The following is a 24,222-nucleotide window of genomic DNA, read 5'->3' as shown; positions in this document are numbered from 1 at the left end:
CCCTCTGGACCATCAGCCACTTCCAAGTTCATCTTCTCTTTCCTGCTTCCCAATATTTAAGCAAAATGTAAAGGCAATAAAAACGGTCAATTAGATTCATCTAAAGTATTTCTGGTGAAGCCAACTAATTCACAAAAAACAGTAGAAACACTCAAAAACTTCAAAATAGAAAAACAGCAAGACGTAGAATTACTACAAAACTCCCAAAATGCATTAGATCTAACTTAGAAACACCGGGGGAAAACCTCCTCATTAATAATGCAACCATTCCCAGCAGCATAGAGGAAATTGCCACACCTCAGACATATTTACCGCAGAACTTGCAATCATTTCCTGTTTTATTCTCTCTTGTTTTAGAAACTCCTCGAGTTGCACTAAACCCTCATGCACAGGAATTAATTAATATCTATATTCCTGAAGCCTCTGGAACAAAACCCAGTCAGCCAGAATCAATTTCTAAGCCTAATCATGAATCACTGATACTAGTAGCTCAGGTTAGTAATCAACCCCTCATTTCATCAACAACTATACAACAATGCATGTTCTCCATAAAAATAGTTTTGGCGGGTGATCTTTTTTCAATTTAAACACCCCACAGAGTAAGTTTAGTCCATAACTGTTATGGAGCCTAACCTCATGACATCTGAAGTTGATTCAATATGCTCTCCAAATAAGGGATTTCAAATGAATTTCTCATTCATGCCAATTCAGATGATCAACAAATTAGAGCCAGAGAACATCTATCCCTTACATCAGCTAATAAAAAGGTATCTTGGTCATGACTTCCTGGAAAAATCTAAATGAAAATAAATCAAACAAAGTTTTTCCTTAATCTCCTGGCATTAAGCAGGTCTGTGAGATGAAAGAATTGACGCTTTAGCAGACTTAAATCCTACAATCACCTGTGTCCAGGAAACATGGTCCACCAAAAACATTGTCACAGACTCCTGTTATGGAACAGATGTGCCGACTTAGGGGGTTATTCTAACTTTGGAGGAGCGTTAATCCGTCCCAAAAGTGACGGTAAAGTGACGGATAAACCACCAGCCATATTACGAGTTCCATAGGATATAATGGACTCGTAATACGGCTAGTGGTAAATCCGTCACTTTTCCGTCACTTTTGGGACGGATTAACACCTCCTCCAAAGTTAGAATAACCCCCTTAGTCTGTTAATAAAGACCATGCAAGAGGAGAGCATACTCTCCTCAATATTTTACCTCTTTCCTATGAAAACATACAGTGCATATATATTAATCTCTCAAATTTGGAAACTAAACAGGGAAATATTCTCCTCTTGTTCAATATCTACATTTCTCCAGGACAACAAAACAACTCACTAGTAATCCAAATCTTTGACCATACTGAAACTGTTCTAGAACATAACTAAAATCTCAAATTCTGATGCTGGATGATTATAATGCTAAGATTTCAAATACCCTGTTAAGCTCGTTTAGGAACAAAAAGCTCAAAGAAGCGATGAACATTTGAGAATCTACCTTTCTAACCAAGCATAAAGTAAATAAACAGTATACTTTTCCTAGATTCTCTCTCTATTATCAACAGAGTGACAATAAATGGAAAAATTGACCTCAATATCCCAGCAACACCTACGAGAAAAGGTATGACAGGATCTTCAATTATATATTATATAATTTCCAGTTATGACTTTTTAGCAAAAAATGTTAAATGGACATGCAATACTCTCATGGCAGTGGTCATGCAATTATTGAAACAACTGTAGAGCTACAGTCACTACAAATCTGAAATTGGTCATTAGTGGCTGGTAATCAGCAAGCAGCAATGGACTCAAAACAAGTCAGATACTACTGGGATGCGTCAAGCACTACTCAGTTTAAAAAGTCTGTCGCTACCTCTAGGGCCTAGTGCACAAATACAGATGAAAATATAATCTCTATTTATGAGGACTGATTGTTTGAAGTAAAATACAGATTGCCAGTAATACATCTAAAAGGAAGGCAAAAATGTAAAAAAAGTTCTCAGACAGAAAATAATCCTTATAAATAAACTTACAAGGCAATATTTTATTCAATACGCTGAACTCAGAAACAAAGAAATTCAAGCCTTTGCGGACACAAAAAAATAAAAAAATGATAAATTTGAAAAAAGGAAAGTGGCAGACTAGAAATGGCCCAGTTTTCCACAGGCAGTATGTAATAAAAATTCTAAATTATTCTGGAATCTTACTGCACAGAATAGTGGATCTAAAAAAACAAAACACCTGCTATTATTTTAATCCCAGCCTTCACCTGAATAGATTACATCACCAAGCTGTATTATGACATTACAGATACAGTTTTCAAAGAGGTAATCCCAGTTCTAGTGCAAAGTTTATTCAATCATCATGAGGAGCTTCTGCCCCGGACATGTAAACCGACAGAGGAGTTTATAACAAGAGCAAGACCTTCTGGAGGCATGCTCCTGGATAAAATTCCAGTAAAGTTCCTAAAAGTTTATTTAAAAGCATGGGGTTAACTTCTGTCTCGCTGTATGCATATTGCTATAAAACATGTCAACTTCCTTATTCCTGGACTGGGAGCATCGTGTTTCCATTGCAGATAAAAGGCTCTTGTTCAAACCGTAGTAACTATAGTGAGATTGTTCTTCTCAGTGCTAGAGGAAAGATTTTTATGACAAGCATTCTGGAACATCTGTAGGATTGGGTGTATGCAAATTGAATAATCCCCCTTGAACAATCTGGTTCAAGACTCAAACATTCAGTAACAGATAATATTGTGGTTGTTCAAACTTTGATCAACAAATACATAGACGGTCATTTCGAACATGGCGTCACCCACCGCCATGCTCCCGCCGCCAGGCAGCGGAAGGAAACACCATCCACCAGGATAGCTGCGCTACCCTGCGGATAATGTTTCAAATGGCGTCAGATTCCGCCAGGAAAAGTGCCAGGAAAAGGCTGGCGGAGGGGGTGCCCCAGGGCCCCCGTGCAGGCACCCATCATGCATGTCACTGCCCAATTTACGGGAAGTGACATGCGCGGCGGGTGCTGCTGCACCCGCCGCACAACAACATTGGCGGCGGCTCTTCATGGAGCCGCCCTCAATGTTGCGGCCGTGTTCCCCACCAGGCCGGTGGGCGGAGACAGTCTCCGCCCGCTGGCCTGGCGGGGAGATCATTATACGGCCGGCAGGTTTTCCAGGAGGCTGGCGGTCAATGGAAAGACCGCCAGCCCGAACACGGCAGGAATTCCCGCCGTGTTCGAAATGAGGGCCATAGTTTGAAATCTCAATTTCCCTATACTGCATTAATTGACTTCTTAACAGCATTTGATAGAGGGGATAGACCAGTTTTGTGGGTGAAACTGGCTAGGCTTGGTTCCCACTGAATTTCTTGATGTTGATTATTGCATTACACTCCTCCACAATGTGTAGAGTGCTGATGGGAGGGAATAAAGGTTTAACACCGAAAATTCAAACATAGAATGGTCTGAAATAGGGATGTTTATTAGATCCAATTCTTTTTTCTCTATTTCTTTATGACTTACCTACCCAATTTGTAAATAAAATGAATTTTCCATAACGCCTAGCTTATTGCGATTTTCATGTGTTGATGTACACAGATCATGTTTTTACTTTTTACCTTACTCTGATTGGTTTACAACGTACCTTGAATGTTTTAAATGTGTATGCTGGAAATATTTATTTGAACATTAATATTTTTAAAACTAAGGTGGAGGCTTATCAGGGTAGAAAACATTGCTGTTCCTATATTTAGAATCTGAGTGGAGTCAAATTAGCAATGGCTAAGGCATACACATATCTGGGCAGAGAATTATCTCAGAATCTTGATAGCAAACTACATCTCTTGCATGTAGGGAATAGCGCTTTTGCGCATGTAGGAGCACTGAATACATTTTATAGCTCTTCAGGGATCAGACATTTTATGTATTCATTTAAAATTTACAGAGTGAAAATGTCCTCAACACTTTCCTTTGTGCCTGAACATGTCCCTTCTGAATAAATGGTTGTTATTAAATCTACATGAAGGGAAGTTTCTTCAAACACTATCTACAGTAGGCCCAGTAGTAACTGTACAGGCGTTGCACCTGAAATTTGCTTTAGCCATGGGGAAAACAGTTTGATGGGCCTGCTGCTTAATCCATACTCCAGAAGGCACCTTGAGAGAAATATTAAAGCATGAAACCTTAATATCATGTAGAATGGATTATACTTTTGTGAAAAACCTTACATTTGTATTAGAAAGACTGGAATGTTAAAAATGGTACTTGCAGTCATTGCCCCGCCAGACCAGATTTGTTTTAAAAAAATGCCATTCCAAGATTAAGGTGCCGATTACAACTTTGGCGGCCTGACCATTGTACCGCCAATATGGGGGCCGGGAGGACGCTACCAAACTGGCAGCCTCCTGACCGCTGTATTATGATACTCCTGCGGAGCTGGCGGTGCAATGGCATTGGCTTTGGCTCTAAGGGAGAGCCAAGGCCAATGTCACCTGTACTGACTGCACCGGCAGCATAGTTGGAATGCGCACTGTTGCCATGGCAGACAGTGCACATTCCGACTGTGCTGATGGGGGAGGGGGGTAATGAGCTGCCCACAACATGGGCATGGGTGGTGTGAGGGCCCCCCGGTGGCCCCTTTTATGCCTTTCCACTGACCTCTTCATTGCAGTGTCCCTGCCATGAAAAGGTCGGCAGAAAGGCAGGTTGTGATCATCAAGGTGGTGCCAGCATCAGCACCGCCACCATGGGTCACCCCTTCCCCGACCGCCATGGGATCTAAGGTGTGGCGGTCTTGTGGTGGTCTGACCACCAGCTTTATAATCTGGCGATCGGACCGCTAAGGAAGCGGAAGCTGGACTGCCACCGCAGGTACGGCAGTCCTAGGACAGACATACTTGTAATCAGGCCATAAGTTGTTCATCAGTAATTGCACATTGCAGGAATTTAAAATTGTATATAGCCTTTTCAAACATTGTAGGCTATAGATAGATTCAAAGGTACCTATGTTTATCCCTGGAACACAGGTAAGGAGAGTAACACTTATACTAAGATTGGTTATTTTACCATTAAATAGTTTTAAAGGTCAGTGACCCGATTCTAAAAATGCGCCTGGCCTATATGACCTGTGCCGGGGAGGGAAGCAAGATTTACGGCACACACACTAATTTTGTCCTACAATTGCAGATGCACAAAATCACTATTTAAAATCTTTCTATTTTTAATTGAATTTTATAAGTGTTAATGACATAATTATTTAACATTGTTTCCTAGGAATTATCTTGTATGCTGTGACCTTTGTTAAGTTTTTAAATATTTCCTGAAGATCTTTTAATTGTTTAAATGCTTTGTTACAAGAACTGGAAGTAATGTTTTATGCAGTTTGTCTCATTTCGAGGTCTAAATCAATAAATTTGACAAATTTGATATTTGAGAAGGGATAGACTGGGCTACCTTTAGAAATTCCATTATGGCTTTTGTTTAACAAAGATGCAGATTAGGCTACGAACTGGCAGGAGCATTAGAACTAAATATAACAACTAGCTAGTGCCTTGCATAAATGTGGCACCCCAAGAAAACCCATCAAAATACTGTCTTTTGGTAGATGGTAGGGGTGAAAGGTGGGACTGCAGTTTCTGTTTTTCAAGGTATAGGTGTTTCTAGGTCAGGCTTGTCTATTTATTTAGGTATTTGCACATTATGAAATAAGGAAGTTTGAATGTGTTATATATATATATATTCATATTTATATATATATATTATTAGATATATAGTTATATAGATATATAGTTATATCTAACTGTAAATATACTTCTATATTTATCTCTGTTGAAAATGGTCCTTTCTGCAAGGTTGTCCCCAAGCTTTGCCTTTCTCCTATTTTTCTGACCCTCTTTTTGTTGGCTTTAGGACTCTGGGCACTTTATCATTGCTGATCAGTGCATGTGCTGACTCACCTAAAACATGGTATGATTGGCTTACATCTGTCTGGCATATTTAATTTACCTGTAAGTCACTTGTAAAGTGGTATACCGTATTCCCAGGGACAGTAAATTAAATGCTACTAGTAGACCTGCAGCGCTGTTTGCGCCACCCACAGAAGTGGCCTTTCAAATCTGTCTCAGGCCTGTCACTGCAGTGCCTGTATTTGGAGATTACTGCCAGCTTGACTTGGTGTTTCAAACTACTTGCCAAGGCCTAACTTACCCTTTTACTACACCTGAGTCACCACTAAGGTTGGCCCTAGGTAGCCCCATAGGTGGGGTGCTATGTATGTAAAAGGTAGGGCAAGTACTTTTATGTTTTACATGCCCTAGTAGTGACAAACAGCCTATTTCATTTTTCACTACTGGGATGTCTGCTCCCCTTATAGGTTATCATTGGGAATTACCTTATATATTTTTAAGTGGTAATTTCTGATCTGAAAGGAGTAGCGTGGTCAAGTTTTGTATGTTTGGAATGGTAGTGAGAACTCCTGCTTATTGGTGTAGTTGGATTTTACATTACTATTTCAGAAATGCCACTTTTAGAAAGTGGGCATTTCGCTGTGCTTATAACTCTAGTGTTTTGCAGCCTGACTCCAATCCATGTCTAGGGCAGAGTGACAGATAGACTTTGAGCATACTTTTCAGACAGCCACAACGCAGGAGGAACAGGGTGTGACAGGAGAGGCATCAGCATCCATCTGCATACTGATGGTCATCTTGGGCTGGGAGAGGGAGAGGTGGTTCACAACTTACATGTCAATAGGCTGTGTCCTGCCCTCACACAAAGGGCTGATATACCCCCTATTGATGTCTGGAGCCAGGGCTGGATTGAAAGGGGTTGTGTTAAAATTTAAAGGGTTACTTTAAGGTCAACCCTTACATCAAAGACACTTTTGAGTACAAGTGCAGGAGCTCTGACCCCATGTTGTTAGAGCAATTTGGAACAGGGACTGAATCTATGTCAAAAGGACTGCTGCACTGCACAGAGTAGTCATCTAGACTGCTCTTCTGCTGTTGATTTTGGTTTGCTAGAGGATTGCTGTTTGCTGGGAGGAAACACCATTAGGGCTACCTGAAATGTGTGCTGGCTTGCTACTTGCTAACCCCCTCTGTGCTCCTCACCTAGTGTTCTCCAGGGGCTGGCTAGAGGACCCCTGCTACCTTACAGCCTCCTTGCCATTAGAGTTCTGCGTCTGACAACTCGTATCACTTTAATGTTTAATGGTGGTGCGTAGTGAGCGCTGTTGCTGACCCCATGTCTGATCTGCACAGCGCGGTTGGAGCACTTCCTTTCTGTCCGAACCCTGAGGAGTGGGCACCCCTCAGGAAGAAGTTTTTAACCAGTGTGGTGTGAGTGTTGCTGCGTTTTCTGGATCTGGGGGTAGCGAGTTTGGAGTGCTCTATCTCCCCTGTCTGAGCCTGAGACACTGGCTCATCCCCACAGGTCCTGCAGTAAAGGGCACTGGTGATGTGCTGTGTGATTGACCCCACTGTGCCTCTCTATGTATGTGAGCTTGACAGAACCCGAGCCCGGCGCACTATCACCCAGGCTGACTCCACCACCTAAGGATTCGCCCGTAACTGCGAGGACGGGACTGGTTCGGGAGTTGGGTGGCCGTCCTGCACTCCCTTCATGGGTGGCTGTGTATGCACACAGGAGGATTGTGGCTTCCTGTGGCCCAAAACTGGCGGCTTTGTGCTGTCGCGAGGGGTCAGTCGAGACCAAGGGAGGTCTACCATGCCCCCGTTTCAGCCGCAACTCCTGTGCTTTCTGCAGCTTTGAAGTTGCCGCCAAGTCACAGCAAACACTCCAGTGGAAAGTGAAAGTGAAAGAGGAGATTTCATCTCTGTTCCCTGCACGCAGGTATGCATGCAGGGACAAGAGATGAAAGGTTTGCTTCAGCAAGCATGGAGCTGCTGTAAAAGCAGCTCCTTGGTTGCTGAAGCAGTGGAACAGCAAGGGAGGCCTTGAGGCTTCCTCCGCGGTGCCAGATAGCCTGTAAAGGGCATTTTGTTGAATAAAATAAAAAAATAAATTAAAAAATATGTATAGACCACAGGAGGGCCCTCGCTGACCCAGATAGCTCATAAAGGGCAGGGCTAAAAAAAATAATGTAAAAAAGAAAAATGAATAGCTCAGTGTGAAGGTCACAAACCTTCACACTTAGCATCCAGGGTTCAAATCCAGTCAGTCTTGTTTCCCCAATTTTTTTTTTTTTAAGTAAAAATGATTAAGGTACATAGGAAAGGTGATCCTTTAAATGAGAAATACATTTTTTTCAAATTTTGTAGAAATATCTCATTCTAAATACATCATATATGAAAGCCTAAAAAGTCTCTTTCTCTCTCTCTCTCTCTCTTTCAATCTCATTCTCCCCCTCACACACCCTCTCAGACACTTATGCAGCCACTCACAGACCCACTCAGACATTCACACACCCTCTCACAGAGGCACTGAGAGCCTCACGCACCTACTCACAGACTCACTCAGACAGTTATGCACCCGCTCACAGACCCACTGACACTCTCATGCACCTACTCACAGACACCCACACACACACACACACTGATCCATCCACTAAAACACTAATGTATGCCCTCTCACGGCCACTCTCACCACCAGATAACCCTCTCACATCTATTCTGACACCCATAAAGGCTGCTGCGATCCTCCCGTCTGTATGGGGTTGGGTGGGTAAGGGGGTTGGCTGCAGGGTCTGGCTGCAGGCCTGGTCTTGCAGGAAACCTCCGCTGTGCACAGGTGAAGGCCATGCACGGTGCAAGGTTGGGTGCTTATAGGGGGTTGGCCTCAGAGCCTGGCCCTGTGGCCAACCGCCGCCACGCAAGGCTGAAAGCAGTGGTTGGATTAACGTATAGTAATGAACATTACTGTATGCTAGAAAAACCATAGAAATTGACTGAAAAAAACAAAGGTTACAGGGACGTTATAGTTTTGAAATAATATTTTTTTTAAAACATAGAAATTCACTTAAAGAAACAAAGGTTACAGGGAGGTTAGTGTTAGGCTCACATTTTAAACGTAAAAAAACATAGAAATTCACCAGTTATAGTAAGAGTTATCTCAAGTAACTATAACTCGTGCCCTAAGGTAACTATAACTTGTGCCCTCGCCATGCACTGCTAATTAACCCACAAATTGCGGCACTCATGCCATCTATGATAACATCATTGATAATATCACTGTAATATTTGCAGTAAAAATGTTGACAAAAAAACATGTGCATGGCTATATATATGTATATATATATAGTCACATCTTCAATTGTCAAGAAGGATGCCTCACTTCGGGAACTTGCTTGTTATCGTAGTTTATTCAATCTTCACAATCGTACCACCAATGCGTTCCACCTGTGAGGTTGAAAGTTCAAGGAGTGCGGCATCCTTTTTGACGATTGAATATTCAGAGGGTGGATGGTCAAACACCCCCATGCCACCACCAGCTACAGAGCACGCTGAGAGGAAAGACCACATTGGAAGACACCAACATTACAGGATCAGTGGGTTCCTCAGTGCAAATGATAGCTATGCCCTTGGATCCTTGGAATTGAAGACAACTGCATTTGTGAAACTGTCTAAGTATGAGTGTGAGCCACAGGCACTGTAAGCATAATTGGGGGTGTTGAGGGAATGAAGAGGGAAGTTACCACTGTGGTAATATTGTTGATTTGTTTTTTTGTTCTATAAACTATCCAGGTTGGCCGATGCTCTAGTTTGGTTTCCTATGGAGGTGCAGAGATAAAAGCAGGTAAGTGGCACTTTTTCTTAAGTCCACCTTTTTTGACTGTGGACTGGCAGGAGCATTAGAACTAAATACAACAACTAGCTAGTGCCTGGCATAGGTGTGACAGCCCAAGACAACCCATAGGAACACTCCTGGACGTACAAATGCTACCAGAAGAGCTGAATGTGCTGCACCTGGTATTAGTGACCTGTGATCGGGACCTGAGTATGCTGGATGCCCCTTCCACTTAAAATCCAAGGACAGAAAGATCATTATGTACCATAAGGCTGGTCCCCTGGGTGGCTCAAGGTACATAACAAATCTGAAGAGTACATTTCTGTGAAGTATTCCAGCTGACCAGTAACACCCAGACCTGGACTGAACTTTGCTGTGGCACCTCTGTCTGACACCCTGAGATTCTCTATGTGCTCCCTCTGAGGTCCTTGGGTTGTGGAAGTGTACTACTGTAGTAGTTTGGGCCCCAGAAAAAGTTTGAGAAATATTTGCTTCAGAGTTTCAAGAGGGCAGACCACGAAAAGTATCCGACCTGCAATTGCATTGCATCAGAGTGAATTTCAGGCTTTTCCTCCATGGAGAAGAGTTTTTCCCTCAGAAATTCAGACTGGGACTAGGAGACTTTTGTTAACTTTTCTACTGCAAAGCAATAGTAGGGCCAATTGCATGCTCCTTTGCGGTCAGCCTCAAATTGGACCTATGTCCTGGTCTACCGTCATCATTGACTACCACTGAAGGTTTGCACTTCTTGGAACTTTTTATTCTCTTAAAATCTTTATATATACTTATCTGTTGCTCCCCTTATTGGAGTTTTGTACCTTTTGACTTCATTTTACTTACTAAATCTCTCTCTGTAGTTATAAGGTGGAGTGGAGTGGTATTTCTATTATGTTGTGTTGTCAACTTTGTAACTGTTAAGTACTTAAACAGTTACAGTAGTTAACCAGTTGGAGGAAGGCTTGGGACTTGGGAGGCATGGATGGGAGATAGTATGTGGAAGACAATGCTGCCTGAAATGGATGGCCCAGATAACAACCTAGAGGCTGGGAAGGTTGGGGGCAGTAGATGAGCAGAGACGTAATGGTCATAGCAAAAGAAGGGCAGGTACAGGGTAATTGTCCTAGCGAATAATTGTCCGGGCAAAGTGCCTCTTTGGACACATGAGAGATGGTCCATTTTCCAATATGTGTCCATATGAATTAACAGAAAACAAAGAATCACCTGTAGCTGAACAAATTACCATTTTATTAGCAAATCAGAGCACATGAAAAATAAATGTTATATCACCCTAACACCTATGCACTAACCAACTACATGAAAAAATATTCAAAATTATTCAGCACCCTCCATGCTAAAGTTGCCTTGAGATGCTAGGACAAACTAGATACGTGAACAATAATCTGTTATATGAATGAATAGGACACAGTGAACAAGCGGAAGGTCCTTGAAATGAAAATTGCAGTTTGTGTCTGAGCCAGGGAAGGTTCATCAAGATCAGCATAAACAATGAGAGGGAAAATGAACCAGTACATTCGGCTTGACTGGCTGCTGCTTAATTTGCGATGAGACATACGGGCAGAGGGCGGAGAGGAGGAGAGGTGGAAGCATAAATGACGAGTGGCTTCCATCTTGGAAAAGATGGCATTTATATCTAAACTGAGGCTTAATTAACATATATCAGAAAAACGCACTTCTACACTTCAGAGAATTTGTTTCAAAAGTAACAGTATTATTTCAGTGTATACATGTGTAATCAAGTGTGAAAGTGTGTGTTAATGATGCACAAAAATATAGAACCAGCACAAAAAGGGCTACTTCAGGTATAATGTTAGCCTTGTTTATTAAGGATGAGTACCCTTGATGACCGGCAGCAAGTATAGGCTTGTACTACGGATGGAATATTAACACATCGGCGACGACAGACGGTGAAAGTGTTCCAGTAGCTTTACAAGGCCACCTACACACAAGCACCTCTTCCAGGTTCAGAACAGATTTCTAAACTGTTGGAAGAGCAATCACAGTCCAAAGGGTTAGGCAAATCTATCCACGTTTCCACTCTGATAGAGGAAGTTAAAAAGAAATCAGTTTTGACAGGGTTTAGTTTTAGGTGATGATTGGATATCCATCATAGAGTCTGATAGAGGGACTAGATATCCCTCAATTAGGAGACCTTTAAATATAGCTGCAAGTCATTGCATACAGATGATATGAGATGTTTTAGAAGAAAAGTAGGAGGTTTCAAGTAGAGGATTAAAGAGGAAGAGGATTTGGACTGACTGCTGTTCACTTTTAGTTTTTGGTAGTGGTTAATCAGGGTGAGGCTAACCAACTACGAAGAGTGCCATGGTTTCAAATATGTTCTTTTAGGATGTGGAGGAAAGTGTAGTCCACTATGTCAAATGCTGCTGATAGTTCAAGAAGGATGAGGAGAGAGGAATCATGCTTATTTTTAAGGAGAGCATTGTCAATATTTTGAAGCATAACAGTTTCTGTGCTACATCCAGATTAAAACCAGTAGTGGCTCGGTGCGCAGGGAGGTGGGGAGGAGTGAGGGTGGAACATTTAAATCGGAAAAAAACGTACCTGCTCCGCTGCGCCGCTCCTCTTTTCTGTTGACTGCAGGCAGGCACAGGCTCACAGCCTGCCCTTCGGCCAATCCTGATGCTGCTCAGAGCAGCGTTAGGATTGGTTGGCGCACTGAGCCAGGGAGCCTGTGCTTGCTCTCTCCAGCCTGGCATCGCAGTGCCGGGTTGGAGAGAGCACAGTGTACACGTGTGTTTGGCCGGCCCGAGACGACCGGCCAAACACACATGCGCACTATGGGGAGTGCACTCCCAATCATCCCCATCAACACCCAGGGTCCCGTCCCTTTAACAACGAAACAATAATAAACACAGTTTATGATCGTTTCGTTGTTGAAGTTTTGCAGCTCCTCGCGTGTTCGTGGAGGGGGGAGGGAGCGATGCTCCTCCGCTAAAGCGGAGAAGCAGCCGCTGACTAAAACCAAAATTTAAGTAATCAGAAAAGATCCGGATCTGCAATGCATTATTTAGACTGAGCTACGGCACAGCCTTTACAGAATTTAAAAAGGAACCATATATGCTGTGGCAAACATTATTCAGATCTTCTGGATTGGGACCTGTTTTTACATGACATGGAACATATAGCTGATAACTTTTTCAATAATGTGACCTACTTCAGCTTAAGGAAATTGACATAAAGGTACGGGGGATTCCCAGTGAAAGTGTTATTAGAGCACTTTAAGAAGGAGCAGATTGTTGCTCAGATGAATTCTTAGTACTCCTAATCCTGACATCCTAGGAAAAAACAGGGATTGGATAACTGTGCAAATAGCTCTAATGTCTCAGGTTAAGATAGGACAGAGAACTCCAAGTGACACATTATTTTGCTTCTTGATATGATCATAAGATCCTGGTAACAATCTCTAGCTCTAGACTTTATGTAGTTCTCCAAAAACATACCACAAACCTCCAAGTCAAGTAGGTTTTTAATGAAGGGGAGGAACGGTGAAATTAGAATTAGGATTATTTTCACTGTATTTGTACTGAATATAGAGGTTCAGCCTTGGCTATAAGGTTGAATGTTTAAAAAGCTTTTGGTAATTTGGCGTATTTTCCTTTTCTCCCTCTTGTTCTTTTGCCTTTTATATGTTTCAATAGCCTTTTTCACCAGTCAACTTGACAATGAGGGTTGCATGAAATGTAGGAAACCTAAGTATATTGCAGTATATGAAACCAAAGGGAGATAGCACACAGATAATTTATTGTCGTTAAGGCAAAGGGAAAGCAGACACTTTATTGATAGACTACTAATTGTATTCTAATGTTAAAACTCCTTTACTGTGAACTAGGCATGAGTCTGTGAGAAAATATATCTAATCAATTGACATGATCAATATTAAAAATGAATGTTTTTAATGCCCCATATCTTTAATGGGATAGACATCAGAGGCACTAGCGTAAATAACGCTGATGGAGAGCCAAGAGTGGTATATGCCCTCATATCAATGTTGATGGCTTAACTGACGGAGACAGTTATGTCATCTATGATATCATTGAAGATTTTTGGTTTTGTCATGTGTACAGAATGTGTGACCTCATTCAACACATATTCTAGTGATGTTAAGGCAGTGTTGCAGTCTTAACAACTACACTGTATCTCATTAATGTGTGTGCTTTCAAATGATGTGTACTGATTTTCCATTTAGAGACTTGTGCCATATCTGATGGCGATGGGTGATTCTAAGAACCCCAAATTGAATGTATATCTTTATAAAATTAATTTTGACAATGAATTGTTTATTAAAAGGATGCATTTTACACATGTGCCTATCTAAAATGTATAACTGAATTTCATTTTCTAACTATTGTTATCTATGTACAAGGGCTATTACTTATGCTTCCAAAAACAGATTATGAGGAAGATATTTCAAGCCCGAATGAGATTATGCTATCAGTCATGTTGCATTAAAGTCAAAATAAGGCATTGCGTGTTTAGTATAAAAAGAACAAGTGCGTCAGGGAAGGAGAAAGACAAAATAATACACATTGAGTGATAAACATCAGATACATCAAAAACATTAGATACCAGACAAAGCACTGCAATTATTTTAGTCATAAATCTAGATAAATAGACCCTAAAATATGCTATAGTTTGCCAAGTTTCTTTTACATAATTTTTATAACTGGGTTCACTTGGCCACGTGTACATTTTGTTACATGTTTTGTTATAGCTGTTCATGCAGAAGGAATGGTGAATTGTATCCTGCAATGTGATCTGGAATTCCCAAGATATTTGTTCGAAAAAAGGTCTGGTCTGTGGCAGAGATATTATGTTCTGAGTTCATTCTTCTGGTATTTACTGACAGATTAGTTAAGACATACACTCTGTGTGTGAAAAAATCTGCTTTGTCTGTATTTATTATAATAAGTAAACGTCATTTTTAAATTATACATTTCAATGTGTGCAATTAATCTATGTGTTTTCCCACCCTTTGCAATTAAAGAGATAAAATCACTACCTAACTTGATGAAACACCCAGATTGAGGATTCCAAGTGGAAAAAGGGATTCAGGTCAATGCGCACCCTCTCTAAACTGCTGCCAGTTCTTGAAACGGTCAACCATATCTTATATATATAAAATACTCTAAACTTTACATAGAATTTCAAAGTTCTGTTGCGTTAGAGAGAATCTTTGCAGTCCGCAGGTTTGGCTGGCACATAGACAAAAATGTGAAACACTGCATGCAAAATCCTACCCTGGTTCACAGAGTAGGGATTGGTATATTTCTGCATATAGAGATGTCACGAGTGTGAGATGTCTGCCAATTTTTCACTACTTTTAGTGATCACAATGAACACATTGTTTGTTTTCCTAGTGGAGTGTCAAAGGTGTGATCCTTGAAAATGAGGTGAAGATCCACAGGACTCAAACTCTATGGCTATTCACAAATGTTTGCATGGCCTTTGCTTTGCTTATCATCGCTTCTAAACTTACACAAGAAGGATGCTTGTGTACATAGTGAAACAAACGTGCAACAATGCATAAAACTCCTTCCTCATACAGATGGTGTGAGGGCATTGAAGCATCTCCTTACAAATTGTTCCAATGCGAAGAAAAAAGCAGACTATGAGGGTCATTCTGACCCTGGCGGCCACCGACCACGGGAGCACCGCCAACAGGCTGGCGGTGCTCCAACGAGCATTCTGACCGCGGCGGTTCAGCCGCGGTCAGAAGCGGAAAGTCAGCGGTCTCCCGCCGACTTTCCGCTGCTCGTGTGAATCCTCCATGGCTGCGGAGCGCGCTCCGCAGCCATGAGGATTCCGACCCCCCCTACCGCCATCCTGTTCATGGCGGGAAAGCCGCCATGAACAGGATGGCGGTAGGGGGGGTCGCGGGGCCCCTGGGGGCCCCGCAATGTATTTCAGTGTCTGCCTTGCAGACACTGAAATACGCGACGGGTGCCACTGCACCCGTCGCACCTTCCCACTCTGCCGGCTCGATTACGAGCCGGCATCCTCGTGGGAAGGTCGTTTTCCCCTGGGCTGGCGGGCGGTTTTTCAGCAACCGCCCGCCAGCCCAGGGGAAAACTTGTAATACCCGCCGCGGTCTTTTGACCGCGGCGCGGTATTTCGGAGGGGGAATTGGAATGAGGGCCAAAATGTTTTGCTAAGATATCACCCATGCACCTTAATTCACCAAAATGCCAAATGTACGCCACTAATTGACATCACACACCATTTGACCATTACTTTCATTCACACGCAAGCTTACACATTCATGTCCACACACTGTCGCTCACATAAACACACTCTCACCCGTAAGCATGCATACCACATACACTTACATCAGCTGCTCCTGTTAACTGTACTCCATTTTTATTACACTAATAGTGTATAATAATATGCACTCTTTATCTAGTAAAACAGTTGATAAAAAACAAGAAAGAGGAACCCTAAAGTCCATTAGGGAGAGCAACTCCTGTGTTCCAGGCACTGATTTTGCCACCTCTGAGGCTAAAGGCCGCAAAGGCAGTGGCATGGGTCGCAGTGGGTCAAGCTAGAAGTTGCAGCTGCGACCCCTGGGACTCCTAAATGACGTCCATGATTTCACAGGATCCTATCCCTGTGGAATTTTAAGAAATGTACAATTTCCTCCCATGTGTTATCAGGTAAAGAGGATATTTGCCTACATTTGTATGTGAATATCATACATTTATGAACATGAAGTCCAATAGTTGAAACAGTGCATGCAAGTGTCTATTGCATTCATTAGGTCTGTAACCAGTGATAAGTTTCTGCAAATGTAAAAGTGTACGCCTTGCCATCCGGGATTTTTCAATTTGTGATTTGCGATTTGGGCTCTACGTGTTCCTGCAGCACCTAGAAGATTGGAATGTCCTTCTAATGTAGAGCTCAAGGTTCTTTAGTGCAGTGCATGTGCTATTAGAAAACCAGGACTCTTAAACGCATTGAGACTGCAATAGTGCACTAATGACAACAGCTTTTGGTTCAGAGCAATACAACTGTAAAGAAACAATGACCGTGCAGTCCTTGTGAAAGGCACAAAGTACCTATGCAAGCTCAGCTCTCTTCACCAATAACTTTACCTTTTTTTATTGGGACAATATGGAACACAGTTAAATTAATTTGATCACTTATTAGGTGTCATTGCACATAAAACAACATTGAAATCCAAATCACCATCAACTTTCACTATCATAATAATAAAAGCCCTCTAACATGTATCACATTTTATAACTTTATAATACTGTTCATCTCAGCCATAGTGGCCATACGGTGAATTTGTCTAAGTGTATATTTAAATGTTTCGTTCTTGAAAATTCGGTGTCTCCTTTTTATCTGTTTTCAGTTGTCAGACTGTTGGTTCTCCTGTACCAGCAGCTACAGTGGCAGTATATAAAGATGGGACTGCAAGTACTTCGAGGTAACCAAGACAACGGGAGCTCAGTCTCCAGTGGTAAAATGCCCTCCTGCGCCTCCTTGACTGCCCAGGTACCCTGGAGGAGCAGCCAAGGGTGAGCTCCAAGGACATAGTGTAAAGGCTGAGACAAGTACAGTGTACATAGTATCAATAGTAACAATATGATAACAAGCACCAAAATCAAATAAGCAACAACATGACACAAGAAACTACAGTTGTAACACTGGGCATCCAAGTAACACACAATATTTAAAATGTATGATCTCTATCTGATAGTAGATGTAGCGCTCTTTATAAACAAAGGTCACACTGCTTGTCAATTCACAATTCTCTTCTCTGTGGTCTGGGTCGCTATGCAATCTCAAAAGACAGCTGTATTATTAGCTATGAATTATTACTCTGGTCTTAATTCAGTTTCTTGATCTGTCTAATGCTCTGGTTATGTGAGTTCAGGACGTCTGCACAGCAGGACAGGAGGATGGAAAAGTGAGAAAAGGTGGTCCAGGAAAAGTTTTTTTTTTTTTTTAAAGTTTATTTGATAGTGGGCAGCAGTCCATTATTAGATAAATACAGTTCTACAACTGGGGTAAAATTAGGCTTTAGTGCCCTATAAATGTAGGACTGTGGCCCTAAAATTAAAATGTATTCTTATAAATCATTAAATTTTTCAAGAAAATTATGACACTATCCTCTGAAAAACAGTGGTATTATCACTATCTCAATAAGTGTAAATATCAACTGAGATTCTCCTCTGGTAGAGTTGCCAATATCATTCTGTAGCATGGCAAAGCAATTTATCCGGTGGCAAATACTCATGTGAAATTACGTCTGTGCAAGAAACTTCTTTACTGCTGTCAGATCAGATCACGATTGTTTTTATTTTTTTTTATTATATTTTATTAACTTTTATTATGTTACATCTGTTTACTCTCTCATTGCAACATTTTGTATTCACTGTACATTTCTCTCAGACAGTTTGTATTTACAATTCGTACTGCTTTTAATTCTCTACTCAAATCCTGGACCTCGTATGTTTCCTTAATGCTTTCATCAATCCCTGACTCTGGTGTGATTATCATATTTACATTTTGCATTACATTACTCGCCGGCCTGTGTTGCCTTTTGGGATCCCGTAAGTCAGTGGTCAACTTAGTTCTGTTCTGACCCATAGCTTGGATGAGAAACTAACAACAAGGGAGAGAGAGTGAAAATGTAAAAAGGAAAGTAACAGAGTTGAGAGGGCAAAAGAACAAAAATTAAGGTAAATAGACCAACGAACTAATGGTCAACATAGCGGCATTGTGTGGGTGGGACTTATTACTGATACCATAAGAAGGCACGGGAACATAGGAGCATGAGAGGGAGGGCCAAGCCCCGGGCGCACCAGCGTGCAGATAGGCAGGTCTCCACCTACTTTATCCCTCCCCTCTATTGGTGGTGTATAAAGTTGCTATTCGCGTGCTTCTGTACTACCTCAGTCAGTGCATTTTGATTGTGTAAGTATTCGTCTTCAGGCCCCACCTCGGGAACTTCCCCTTGTGTCAGCTTCATGGGGTGTGCTACTCATCCCTTATTTCTACCTCGGGTGCTGTTGCCCTCTTAGATAGACCTTCCCAGTGTGAGACCAGGTTTTCCCATTTTGGGGCAATGGGGACCTGTCGGATTCCTCTTGCTTCTTCTGCCCTCAAAACCTGCAGTTCAGCCCTGGACCATTTCAAAACGTCACCTTTCCAGTCAGTCTGTGAGGGGCTGCTCAGGGCCTTCCAGCCCTTCGCGATTAATCTTTTATAAAGTGCCAGGGCTAAGTCAAGGAATCTCCCTCTCACCCTCCCTTGCAGCGCAGCCGCCCTGAGGCCCAGTAAGCACAGATCAGGTGTAGGCGATAATTCTATCCCTAGTAACTGGGCCAAAATGGCCATCGTCTCTCTCCAACCCGATTGAAGCTCCGGGCACCCCCACACCATGTGGTCAAAGTCAGCATCTCCCCCCCAACATCTCGGGCACGTCCTCGGGGTCCCCCCGTATATCCGGAACAGTCGATGTGGCGTCAGATATGTCCTATGAAGGTAGTTGTACTGAATGTACCTTAACCGTGTGTTACGAGAGACAGTGCTTTATTCCATTCTGAGTCAGTTAATTCCCTCCCTATCGTGTTTCCCCACCTTTCTCTCAAGGATCGTAGAGGGTCCAGCATGGCCTCCACCTGGGCCCGGTATATCCTGGCGACCGCATGGGGTTCCACCCCCATTGTCAGCAGTAGGTGGAGCACCCCGTGCGTGGCTGGCCCTGCGTTTATCGTATCCCAATGGCTTTTCAGGGTGTGTATTATCTTAGCGAAGAGTAAGAACTGACCCCGGGGGACCCCCTCCAACAGTATGTCAGCGAATCCCTTCAGCACCCCCTCCTCGAAGAGTCCTCTCACTGTCTCAATCCCCGCGCCAGTCCAGGGGCCCAACCCCAGTTCTTCCGAATCCTTCCCCCCGGGCCCCACCACCAGTGCCGCCAACGGCAGTGCTGGAGAATATGGCGGGCCCACTCCCACTCATTTCGTGCATTTTTTCCAGCATGCCAATGCGATCTTTACCATTGCGCTGTTCTCAGGAAGGGCTATCTTTCTGCCTGCCATATGTGCCACTATCCTTGCCGTACCTATTACTCCCTGTGCAGTACAACAGTCTAGGTGTCCCTTGCCCGCTTGCCAGCCGGCCACCCACTGTAGCTGGGCCGCTAGGTAGTATGCCTCGAAGTCAGGAGCGCCCAGACTGCCCATACGGGTTGGTCTACAAAGGGTCACCAAGGCCGTTCGTCTGCGTCCGTCGTCCCACACTAGTTCCCTGAGCAGAGTATTCAGGTCGCGAAACCATGTCGGTGGGATCAGTAGTGGTAGGTTGGCGAAGTAATAGAGGAGTCGGGAAAGCATAATCATTTTGGCCAGTGCTACTCTGGCCATTATTGAAAGTTTTAGTGAACGCCAAAACCCAACCGATGATCGTAGGGATCTGAGTACCTTACCTAGGTTACCGTCTCTGAAATCGCTCATCTCGTGAAATATTTGGATACCCAGATACTTGAAGGTCCGTGGAGCCCAGCTCACATCCAGCGGGCACTCCACCGGGCGCGCGGATCCCTGCCTCATGGGGAACACGTATGTCTTGCCGCGGTTAAGGCGTAGTCCCGAAACCTCCCCAAAGTCCTCTAACGCCTCCAAAGCCCAGGGAAGACCGTTAGCTCGGTCCCTGAGGTAGATCAGGATGTCATCCGCATACAGGGAGACAATATACTCTTCCGGGCCCCATTCAATCCCCTTACCCACCCCCTCTCCCCGCAGCTGGGCCGCCAGGGGTTCAATCGCTAATGCAAACAGCAGCGGGGACAGAGGGCACCACTGTCGGGTTCCGCGAAACACTGGGTACGCGCCCGAGATTGTCCCGCCCGCCCTCACTCTAGCCATTGGAGACGAGTACAGCAGGTCCACCCATTTAACTCATTTCTCCCCAAGGTCCATTTTTAACATAGCTGCCCTCAGGTAGTCCCACCTAATCGAGTCAAAAGCCTTTTCGAAATCCACAGCTAGTAAGACCCCGGCAGTGGGCTTCAACTCATCGGGCATGTACAGTATAGAGAAAAGCCGCCTGAGGTTCAGGGAGGTGCTGCGTCCAGGGATAAAACCATTCTGGTCAGGATGTATCAATGTGGTCATGAGGGGGAGCAGCCGGTTGGCCATAATCTTGCTAAGTATCTTAAAATCACTGTTTAGCATCGATAACGGGCGGTAGTCAGTCACTGATGCTTCCCTATTGTTGGTTTTGGGGAGTGGCACTACCAGTGCCTCACGCAGTGTGTTAGGTAGTTCTCCACAATTCCACGCCTCTGCGTACATGTCCGCCAGCTCAGGAATCAGCAGGGTTTTATATTTTTTTGTAGAAATCCATAGGGAGCCCGTCCGTACCGGGGGTCTTCCCAGGGGCCAGTTGTGTTATTGCCTCATCTATTTCTTCCCTAGTCACTGGCCCCCCCCAGGCTGTCTCTGACCACCGGGTCTAGCACTGCTAGAGGGATCTGTATTAGGAAATCATCTAGAGACCGTGTCTCCAGTTCGTTAGGTCTTCTGTACAGGTACGTATAATAATCCCTGAATGCATCATTAATAGGGCCTGGGTTAAGTCTGCGGTTCCCCCCTCTGTCCAATACATTCGTGATAGGCTCATTTTCTCCGCTCGGACGCACCAGCCATGCCAAGAGCTTCCCCGATCTGCCCTCCTCTGATTGTAGGGACGCTAGGTATCTTTGCATGTCATGGCATCTAAGCCTTTCCTCAGTTTGGGAGTGTTCTCTGCGGGCGCGGTCGTATTGTTCATCACCTTGTGTTGTTGGGCCTTGTCTCAGTTCCCCTTCGTGTATAATCTTCTCTAGGGTGGTTAGCTCCCTCTCTAGTGTATGCCTCACTCCTGCTGACTGCCCAAGGCAGAAACCCCTCGTCACCACTTTAAGCGTCTCCCATTCCACGGCCCTAGAAGAGGTGGATCCCTTGTTAGTCTCAATGTGTTCTGTCAGGTGGCAACGGAGCGCTTCCCTGTACGCCTGGTCCTCCAGTGCCGCAGGGGCCAACTTCCAAGAAGGTATAGGGGGTCTGTCATGTGGCACCCTCAGTGTTAACAGTAGTGGGTTGTGATCTGATATTGTGCGGGCCAGGTACTCAGAGTGGGTCACGCCTCGAGCCAGACCCGCAGTGCTGACTACCCTATCAATTCTGGTGTGTACCCGATGGAGGCCTGAGTAAAATGAGTAGTCCCTAATGTCCGGGTGTCGCATCCGCCAGACATCCACTAAACCCCAGGTGCTCATCCACTCCACCAGCCTTTGAGCTATCTTAATTGATGTCGCCCCTTGTAGCGGAGGGGTGGATCTATCCATATCTATGTCCAATACTGCGTTGAAGTCCCCGCCTATTAGTACTTCCCCAGTGCGTTGTCGGGTGAGGTGTCTTGATAGGCCTGTCATGAATGAAGTCTGGTCCTGATTAGGGGCATAGATGCAACCCAACACTAATGGGATCCCATGCAGTTTCCCCTCCAATATCACAAACCTACCATCTTTGTCTATGTTGGAAGAATCAACCGTTAGGGGGACACCCGCTCTTATCCAAATTAGTACGCCTCTTGCATAGGCTGAACATTCTGTGGCGAACACCTGCCACCTCCATCTACGCCTTAGTTTCTCACCTTCCCCCGGTGCCAGGTGGGTCTCCTGTAGCATTGCTATCTGCACTTTCCTTCTTTTAAGGAAGGACAGGATTCTGTGTCTTTTGGCCGGAGTGCCCATCCCCCTGACATTCCAGGTTATGAAATTGTAGTCAGCCATTTTAATACTGTACTCTGGTGAGAACGGGCCCGGTACACCCGGGGCACCGGCCGAAGTCTCCGCATGCCCGCACCCCTATAGTGTACTGACGTCACCACCCATCTTGCCGACTGAACTCATATCTGTAAACCCCAACTCCCCATCCCCAGGGCGCCTCCGGAACTGCAGGTGGCCCAGCAAACTGTGCAACAGTGCAACTTGTTCAAAAACATAACTGTCCTATTCGCCAGCCAAATCTGCAGGCGAAAGTCAAGTCTAGGGGGGTGGCCAAGTCCGGAGGGGCCACATGTTTACTCACGGTGTGCCAAGTCCCCAGGTGCTGCTACTGTTCTGGACTATCAGAGTTCGTCTGCCGTTTGAGGTGTCACTCTCGGGGCACAGGCCAAGCTCCCCGAATCTCCGGCGGAGGACATCATCGTGTCGTCAGACTCCATCTCAGAGCCATCTTGGGGGGACGCCTCTCCACCCACTCGGGCCGCCGCCTCGAGGGCTGCCTTCCTGCCCGTTTCTCTTTGCGTTTGTGTTGGCGCTAGTTGAGGGCGATCCCTGGGTCTCTTCCCCCTCGGGGCTCGGCGGGGCCTTCCCGCACTGGATTTCCCACGAGCGGATTGATCCATGTGGGACCCGTGCCTCTCGAGCCATTCCCATGCCTCCTCTGGGGATTGGAAAAATGTGGATTTCCCATCCATAATCACTCTTAGTCGTGCTGGGAATAGCAACGAGTACTGGATCCCTTCGTCTCGCAAGGCTCTTTTTACTGCTAAAAATGAAGCTCGTTTGTTTTGGACTTCTAGTGTAAAGTCTGGGAACAGTGTCACTTCTCCGTTTGCCACTTTGAACGGGCCCGTCTCTCTAGCTTTCTGTAGAAGGATGTCCCTGTCTCTGTAGTGTAGGAGCTTAGCGATTATCACACGGGGCGGCCTGCCAGGGGCAAGGGGCCTCGCCGGTACTGGGTGCGCTCGTTCCAGTGCGTAGAAAGGAGTCAGGCATCCAGGTGCGACCACCGTGCTGAGCCACTTCTCCAGAAATTCCACCATGTTCGACCCCTCTGACCCCTCCAGAAGGTACACCACTCGCACATTGTTCCTTCCCTCTGCATCTTCAGCCCGTTGTTCGAGTCTTGTCACTCTGTCAGTCAGGGAAGCAACCTCAGCCGTCGTGTCTTTCTGTCTTGGCGTGATGTCTGCCAGTGAAGCTTCTGTCGCTTTGACTCTGTCCACCAGCTTATGGTGTTCCGCCCTTAGGAGCCCCACCTCAATTGCCACTTGGTTGATGTCGTGCTGCAATGTCTACTTTGTGTCCTCTATTGCTCCCAGTATCTTGTCTAGGGTGTCTTGTACTTTGGTTTGTGACTGACTCTGTGCGTCCGCCTCTTCGCCCCCAGCAGGCGTCATGTGGTCCATGGCTCTGTTCTTGTGGCGGCCCTTGGGGGGCATCAGACCGGCAGGGGGGTGTACCACGGTGGGCACGGCCAGCAGTCCGGTCTTCTTCGTGCGTTCTGCTATTGGTCTGTCCCTCCGCTTTGGTCTCCAAAGGTTTAGTTCCTGTTTGCAGATATCCCCAGATCGAGTTCCAAGCGCCCCGCTGGCTAGTTCCGGCGTCCAGTCGCGGAGACAGTGGGTTCCATGCCCGTCTACGGTTGCCAGTTGTC

At 44.7% G+C, this 24,222-nt stretch overlaps 1 protein-coding gene across 1 annotated transcript in view; it reads right to left on the bottom strand.

Annotated features, from left to right (window-relative positions):
• SIM2 (SIM bHLH transcription factor 2) overlaps nt 1-24,222 on the bottom strand; it is a 285,872-nt gene that overhangs the window by 126,773 nt on the left and 134,877 nt on the right. The window lies entirely within an intron of this gene.

This window comes from Pleurodeles waltl, chromosome 8 (genome assembly GCF_031143425.1).
Source record: "Pleurodeles waltl isolate 20211129_DDA chromosome 8, aPleWal1.hap1.20221129, whole genome shotgun sequence".
In the NCBI taxonomy this organism is placed as follows: Eukaryota; Metazoa; Chordata; class Amphibia; order Caudata; family Salamandridae; genus Pleurodeles; species Pleurodeles waltl.
The sequence above is the reverse complement of the archived record's forward strand: the minus strand, read 5'-3'. Positions and strand labels throughout refer to the sequence as shown.